This window comes from Patella vulgata, chromosome 9 (assembly GCF_932274485.2).
Source record: "Patella vulgata chromosome 9, xgPatVulg1.2, whole genome shotgun sequence".
In the NCBI taxonomy this organism is placed as follows: domain Eukaryota; kingdom Metazoa; phylum Mollusca; class Gastropoda; family Patellidae; genus Patella; species Patella vulgata.
In genome coordinates this window covers 4,954,387-4,963,069 of record NC_065887.2, presented here as the reverse complement: position 1 = coordinate 4,963,069, position 8,683 = coordinate 4,954,387, and the positions used below count along the sequence as shown (strand labels likewise).

General features: G+C 37.3%; 3 long non-coding RNA genes across 3 annotated transcripts; 1 reads left to right on the top strand and 2 right to left on the bottom strand.

Moving 5' to 3' along the window:
* Positions 1 to 236: 236 nt before the first annotated feature.
* Positions 237 to 6,541, bottom strand: LOC126832225 (uncharacterized). The gene is made up of 3 exons (XR_007684610.2): positions 6,286 to 6,541; positions 1,587 to 1,677; positions 237 to 333 (listed from the first exon to the last, which is right to left on the bottom strand). It is a non-coding gene; the product is annotated as an uncharacterized LOC126832225 (long non-coding RNA).
* LOC130014383 (uncharacterized) lies at positions 1,964 to 3,854 on the top strand. Its single transcript, XR_008789381.1, has 2 exons — positions 1,964 to 2,672; positions 3,174 to 3,854. It is a non-coding gene; the product is annotated as an uncharacterized LOC130014383 (long non-coding RNA).
* Positions 6,542 to 6,746: 205 nt separating the features above from the next.
* Positions 6,747 to 7,928, bottom strand: LOC126832226 (uncharacterized). The gene is made up of 3 exons (XR_007684611.2): positions 7,273 to 7,928; positions 6,982 to 7,143; positions 6,747 to 6,862 (listed from the first exon to the last, which is right to left on the bottom strand). It is a non-coding gene; the product is annotated as an uncharacterized LOC126832226 (long non-coding RNA).
* Positions 7,929 to 8,683: the final 755 nt, after the last annotated feature.

The following is an 8,683-nucleotide window of genomic DNA, read 5'->3' as shown; positions in this document are numbered from 1 at the left end:
TTTTGATTAATTAAAAAAATGTTAATTTAATTACATTTGTTTTGTTTCATGTGTTGGTTTGCTTTGCCACAGATGAGACAGTGATATCTACATATAACTAAGATTCTGTCTCTGCTAATACATGACGTGTACAGTTTTACTATACTAAACTGAATTTTAGATTTCAAAATAGCATAACAATCTTTTCTATTAGAATTGAATAGTTACCCACCAAGAAAAAGCTGCTCTATCACCATTTTCAGCCATTTCTTCTTCCATTTTTTTCTTTTATAATTTCTTTTGTTATTACATGATCTTTTTCTGGGTGATTTGCATATACATCCAATATTGAAACTGAAAAAATAAATACATGATATGTAATTTACGATTAAAGCTACCTTACCATATATACAAACTGTGTGATATGAAATTGAAACTAATGTATCTATATGTATCAAAAGTTTTAATCCCAAGGAACTACCAAGCCGTAAAAGTCTATCTTAATAATCCTTGTTTGTCACATGGTTTCACTGTCGCAGTAATTAGAAGACGGCCATGGTGAGTAAATTAGGTGCTGGCACACTAGCATGGAGGCCACAGGTTATCTCTTGGGGTTGACCGAGAAAGCTCATCTTGATTTTGCAGAGTGGTTTCCCCTGAGATCCAATGTACACATTGGCATACACATAAAAGTTCTCTTGGCAGTTTGAATTCGGTATGAGAGTAGGCCATAGTGTCGCTGCCCAGACAAACATTTTCACTTAGCACAATGCATTAGACCAGTCGGAGCTGACCAGTAGGACGTTGTCTTTAAACCCCATTTCATTTCTAGTAAGATTGAAGTCTCTCTACTTTCTTTATATGTAAATATCATATTTAATATAAGTCATACTTTTATTCGATATGGGGTGGGGCTGGGGGGAATGGTCTAGTAGGTAATGCATGCGCATTGTGTTAAGTGGCATGGTTTCAATTTCAAGGAGTAGAGTCGCCTGTCCAATCTCTTGAGTTTTTTCGCTGGGTCATTCGGTTTCCTCCGTTTTCTAAATACATGTACCCCTACGCCAAGCGAATTATTCATATTAAATTGAAGCATACCTTCTCTAATCTCTGGGTCCTTTTGTTTCCTCCTTTTGCTAAATACCCATACCCGCAAGCGAATTATTCATATTAAATTTAACCTTACCTGTCCTTTTTCCCGAAACGACCTAGCGTCTGTAGGCTAAGTAGATATAAGGACCCATCTTGCAACAACTCTACATGTAGGTTCGTGCATAATTAATATTACAGTAACATACCAATTTTTAATACATGTAGAATGCGACAGTGTGCAGGGAAAGGGTGGAATCGGAAGTAGGCTAATCCTCGTCGTAGTTGATTACCGGTATGCATATAGGCACAGCATGGATTACTTGATTCTTCAAATACAAGTACATGTAAGGCCTTGTTTATGTCATTTCTCTCTCTCTCTCTCTCTCTCTCTCTCTCTCTGTTGCATGTAAGTGCCATATAAATACTTTATTTTGGATTGTATGTTCACATACACTAATCATTGTAGGACATTGGTAAAAAAAAAAGAAAATATAAAAATTAATTGAAATTTTTACCTGTTTTTCTTCGATTCAATGCCAATGGAGTCCTTGGTAAATTCTCAATAATTATTGCTGGAAGGTGGAAAGAGTCACATATCATCACTGACTGGAAAAAATAATAAAACTATAGAGAAACTTCCACAGGCTGATTCTAGTTCCATTATTTATTAACTGTGACTGAATCATTCAAAAATGGGGCCTAATATTAAATATTACACAGACTCACAGAGGTTGAACAACGGATTACATGTCATTTGGGACTCGCGTCATTTGGGACTCAAAAAAATATGACCACGACATTTGGGACTCGGGTATACGACGTTTGGGACTTTGGTATACGTCGTTTGGGACTCGGGTTAACGACGTTTGGGACTCGGGTTAACGACGTTTGGGACTCGGGATAATTTATTAGAAATAGGCCAATTCAAAACACGAAAGAAAATATTTATTAACATGAAACACGTGGTTAGTAAAAGGCTCAACCAAACGATAAAACATTAGTTGCACTTACGGTTCTTTGATAATCATCGTTTCTCATAAAAGTTTTATATTTATTTAAAACGAATAATATGCTGATGAATTTATTTGAAAATGACCTACACAAAAAACAAAATAAATATTTACACGACATGCAATCTTTTTTTACAAGCCCCTAGAAATTGTTAACGATAATCCGTGAGCTGCACGTTGACATGCTTGTCGTAGATGGCAATACCAATTGATAAATTAGTGCGTACAAGGCAAAGTTTTTTTGTGGACAATATAAGAAATGGCAACGAACAAAGCGGGATAATTAAAGCTGATAATCCCAATGTTATTACAGTATGTTCAAAGAAACCTAACGGTTCTTTGGTGGATGAGGAAAAACGTGAGTTGTCAATCATCGAGAATGGCGGCCGTGTGTTGATTGCAGTTATACCGTTTCACGAAAAAACATTAGCAGTGGTCGGTCAATCAAGCTCGTTTACTATTTATAACGCAAATTTTTCGTTTCGGTTAAAACAATATATACGTCCATTTTAATTGGCCGAAGGATGTGTGACTAATAGAAATATGGCGGGAGGACAAACTGACCAAACAGTATATTTCGAGGTATTTGAGGTAAGCTAATTTAATATTATATCATAACTGCATGTGCATACTTGTGTTTCTGTGTGATTAAATATTTAAAAAATCATTCTTAGGATACAGCCTCGACACCAGTCCGCCTTGAATTGCAATGTTTGTTTTGTGTTCTGGGCGCCATTTTGATAAAAACTGAAATGACCTATATAATACAATCCAGCGATAGTGCAGTCAATTTCCGTTAAAAGGGAATCCGAATTTGTTAATTTTCTGCAATATCACTTCGGTGGTAGCGGACGTTAAATAAAGCTATTTCACGTACAAAGACCTACAATAAAATCCAGGTGAATTGGGAAAAATATTCATGTATTTTCTTGATGAAGAGTAGCTATTTCAATTTGTAAATGCCCAGTCATCTTAGACAAATAATAATTCCAACTTCAAATCAGTTGTATTTATTCAAATCATACTATGAATAATTGTATTTTTCCACTTGCATAATAATAAAAACTTGACTTTATTATTTTATTTCTTCAGGCCAAGAACATGGAAAATTGGTAATTGCCTTGTATCACTGCTAACTATAAGGCACAGGGAGCCTTGGGCAGAAATGATAATAATATGGTTCTCAGATATGTTACTGTATACAGACTGAACAAAAAATATATATACACTTGCTATTACATGTACATTATATCATTGGCAATAATAAGATCCAATTTTAGTTTTTAGTTACACACTGTTAACCACCAATAGATGACAATAAATCATAAAATGTATTCAGCTCGACGTAAGACTTAAATAAATAGATACAGTTGGTTTAACTTGAATAGAAGTTTTAATTATCTATGCTGCATATATGCATATATCACCTTGCAGCTGAATCACATTACATATCTTTTTAGTTGATGTTCATATCGTCTTACGTATTTGTCAACATCAATGTGACCTTGTTCTATGTCACATTAGCCTTTTCAGACTTGTTACCACGAATTTACTCACCACACCCTCGCATAGTTATGAATTTATTGTTTCACTTGACTAAAGAAACATTTTGTAGGAATGTATGCTTTTATAGATTGGACACTTGTTTGCAATATCATTGTCGGTGGAAACTGGCACTATACCTAAAGAATGACTGAACAAATAGCGGAGACGGGGTTTCAGCCGGCTGATTTAAATTATTTCTTTAAATACAGTAAAGCTTGAAATATGTCAGTTTTCACTCTTTAGAATGTTTTTGTAAATAAGTTTTTATTGTAGTTTCCGTGGCGTATTCCCAATAAGCGTTAGAAACAAAGATATACACCCTTAATCCCGGTGCCGATAAATGTTGGGTTGTGTGGAACATGCTAACAAATCTCGGGTACGATATATGTTTGATTCTGGTTGAAAACAGCATGAGAGCAACATGATTGTTTTCATTGGAGATGAGACGCAAATATTCAAAGGGGTCAGACAAACTCTAAACCAACCGCGTTCCCTTCACTGAGTCCCTTCAAAGGAGGCCCTGTCTGTCTACCTGTGGAATAACATGCATTTGTATCTGTTAAATTTGTGTGGTAGACAGATTGATATTATTTATATAACGTCTTACCCCAAACAAATTGCAAAAGAAACCATGAAGTGTCTGAGAGCGATATTTCGTAATTAGTGTGCTTTAATGGTGGGAGGATAAATAATTTCTTTTTAAATTTTTCAAACACAAACTGATTTTGGGGGCATAATACTAAAATATGCAAATGACTACGAAAAAAGTCACTATAGAACCTAACAGAAGAAACATTTCCAGTTACATGTGACGCCCAAACGCACCAATAGCTACCGCATGGAATGCAGGTGATGCTTGGGATCATCATGGGGGTCCAACCCAAGATTTGCACGACTCTGACTTTGAATGTTACAGTCATTGTGGCATTGAATTCCAGGGTGGAAACATCAGTTTAATTGTTTTAGTGACCAGAAAACAAATTTTGATATGCGTCGGCTTACCCAAAATGAAAGGTTACGTGCCCTTGGCATGCTACAGATCGGCACAACACAGGCGGTTGTGGCGCGGACGATGAATGTTTCTCAGTCTGTCATAAGCAGGCTATAGTCCAGATACCGTGATACACAATCTGTACAGGACAGACCACGCTCAGGTCGACCAAGGGCGACAACTCAAGCCCAGGATCGATTTATCCGTACCTTGGCCTTGAGAAATCGTGTCATCACAGCAAATCAGATCAGCGCTCGTCTTCAAACAGACACTGGTGTGAGAGTGAGTGGCCAGACGATTCGGAATCGACTGCATAGGGGTCACCTTCGCGCCCGACGTCCTCGCGTGATCCCTTGTTTGAGAGATCATCACATTCAGGCAAGACGTCGTTGGTGTAGGGATCGTCAACACTGGGATAATCGACGCTGGAGCAATGTGATGTTTTCAGATGAGTCAAGGTTCACTGTTGATTTTTTGGACAGACGTAGGAGGGTGTGGCGTCGTCGAAACGAGCGCTTCCAAGACGTTAACGTCATCAGACATGATCGATTTGGGGGTGGTTCTGTTATGGTGTGGGGAGGCATCACTGTTGCTGGAAGAACGGCTTTACATGTTGTTGCAGGGCGTGTTACAGGCCAGTACTACCGGGACAACATCTTGGCAGCCCATGTTGTGCCGTTCGCACGACGTCATGGCCGCTTTTCATCTTCCAGGATGACAACGCAAGATGTCACAGGGCCAGGATCGTTACAGGTTACCTCCAACAACAGAACATCACCACATTACCTTGGACAGCACTGAGTCCCGACCTCTGCCCCATCGAGCATGTCTGGGACATGCTTGGACAGAGGTTACGTCAACGTCAACAACGTCCTGCCAATGTCCAAGAACTTGCTGCTGCGTTGCAACAGGAATGGGACAATCTGGACCAAAATGACCTTAGACGTCTCATTAGGAGTATGCCACGTCGGATCAATGCTTGTTTGGCAAACAGAGGAGGATTTACCCGTTACTGACTTGGTTGTGATGCTGTGGTAACTTTGCTGTTTGACCCCGGGTATCATTTTACCCTTATAATGGTCAGTCTGTGCCTTACTTAGTCTAACGATCATTTGGAATAAATCGATGAATGTGAACTTCATTTCATTTTGTCATTTGTTTCTTCGTCAGTTTCATTAGGTGACTTTAATAACACTTAAAAATCAAATATCCCCTACTTTTTTGAATAGTATATATAAAATAGCATTTTCTGACAAGACCAGCGATAATCTCGTAAGATATGACTTTTACTATGTCTATTAAATGGTTTTCGACGTCTCTTCAAGGTCACCGTCTTGCGCCAAAGTCGTGAAACGCATCGTCGGGGGATTTGTTGGGGCCTGTCTCCCCCAGAAAAATTTCTAGAAATTTCAAGTCGGTCTTGCCTGGCCGTGAATACGGCAACCTGAAAGTGGTCGATTTTAATGTAGACATCTGAACTCCAATCAACAAATCAATCAACCAGGCTGTTGTCGTTGCATTCACATGACACCAGACGTGTCACCGATGAAACAAATATGCCTGAAACAAATGTCGCTGTTAGTGCGACCCATTTGTGACAATTTCAAGGTCCCAAATAATAGTCCTTTTTTACTATTAATAGTAATTCAATCAGTAAGTGCTATTTACCTTATAATAGTCGTCTTGGCTTTTACCCGACATTACACAAAACACCAATGGTAACTGTCGGGTGGTCTCTCCAGTCTTAATGAAGGCGTGGATGGAAAACAGCTGAGACCATGGCTTGTTCACCACCCGAAAAGATGCATCCATATACCAAGTTTTTGCGCGTGCGAGTAGTTGCATCTGTCTATCAGTACAAAAAATGTGATGGCGCCTTTCCCCAACTTTTACTCTTTTTTGATAAAATCCCGGTGCACTATGATCGATGGAATCTTCGTCAAGCTAAAACAAAAAATAAATAAAAAAGTACATTTAATTACATGTTAATAAATAAATAAAATTGTACATTTCATTACATGTTAATAAATTCTTATATACATGAGTATTTAATTGCATGAGTACTTACGCTTGACGACACGTCAGTGGGATCTTTTGGTCGCAGAGTCTGTAGCGACCTTACAAGTGCTGCCATGGGTGGTCTGCTATGAATGGGTTCTTCTGCAGACCCGACACTGGATAAAACTCTCTCCGCTATTGAGGAACATGACTTGGTAAAAACATTTCCTTTGGCTTCATGCTTTGCCTGTAATGATAAGATAAAACATATTAAACTACAAATATATTATTGGTTTATTTATATTTTATTTATTTACACACATATATAAATTTTTAATTTAATTGATATATAATTTTTAAACCTACTGTAACTTTTATCTTGGTAGCCGTGTGTATACCGAGTTCTGCTGGGTGAAAATGGTTCTTTAAGCCTGGTTGGTATGTATCACCATCTTGGATTACTGTTGCCGGACATCGTGTTGGTCCGCTTCTTTTGGAAAACCTCCAAATCGTAGTTTTCTTCTCTGTCTAAAATATATTAAATTCATTTATTATTATAGAGTTAACTAGGTTAACTAGAGTTAATTATCTTTACATTTTGTAGCTGAAATACATTTCTATACAAGGTAGTTAACTAGGTAAAATAAATCACCCTACCTTAATTGTATAACTAAACCCTTGGTTGTCAAACAACTTGGACTTGCCACGGGAGGTACCAGCTTCTACCTGCGTATACACCACTACGGGTTCTTCGTCGCAGAAGACACTAACGTCGGCATCGTCTGAGATGGAGGACTCCATGACCGGAACTGGCACATCGTATCGGGTTTCGGCTGTAAACGATTCTTCTACTTCCATAGGTTCAGTTGTTGGGACCTCCATAACTTCTTCTTGTTGTTCGTCCATATCTTCCGTCTGCTTATTAGATTTAAAGTTGTTTTTTTAAACATAAATTAGATTACAATTCAACTAACACAAAAGTGTAAAAAGATTTTTTTCTAGTCTGTGCCCGCGTTTATGTCTACTCTTGGCAAAATCGTTATAATATAAAAAAATCATGAAACAAGAATCAAAATGGCCGCCAATCGGGTCTCCAACGCCAATCCAACCTCCCAAGATATAATTTCAAAACAGATTCTTACCTGCTGGTTCAAGTCGAGCCGTTTCTGCTTTAATCATAATGTGATTCTGTAATGTAAGTATTTGAACAACATCGTAGCGCCGAACAACTAATGTTAATTAAGCATGATTTCAGAAAAATTGAACAGATTTGATAATAACATGCCGAAATTTTTTTCCTGACCGCGCCATATTATAAACATAAACACCCGGTTTAAATTGTTGGAGTTTTTTTTTAAGGAAACGAAATACTAATATTATACAGAGAAACAATATCGATGCTAAATTACATACATGGTATTATTTTTTTTATAAAAATATTCACAAACCTGCGGTCTTGTATTCTATGTGACCATTAGCTTACATTTGTCAAACATATCACTGTTCCAAAATCATTTCAGCACGTTGTTAAATGTTAAATTAATTGTGTGAAATCACTTCATTTAATGTCCGCTTCCACCGAGATGATATCGCAGACAAAATGTAGCCTATAGTACGTTGATTTTATCAACCAATCACATTCAATAACAGTTTTACTTATTTTCTTGTCAACGCATTTGGAGTCAATTGTTAAAATCACACCGGGCATGAGCGCTCAACAGGCCTTTGATCTACCAGTTTATTGGGCCCAACTTTATTTTAACTACAGACATCTTAACACCAATTAGCATTCAAGTCTGTCTGGCTATATTGTCTGAGTAAAAAATACCTTTCTCTTACTTGTGGACCCCCGAATTAAGACTTTGTATGGAGTTCAAATTTAAAAAAAAAAAATTGTTGACGGTACACATTACTTGAGTTAATTATATGGAAAAAACACAAGATTTGTGTTAATGCATTAAAAAGAACACAAGTTTGTGTTAATGCAATGCAAAACAACACATAACTTGTGTAGAATAATTTTCACACAAGTACTTGTGTTGAGATCCAACACAAGTTTTTTTTCAGT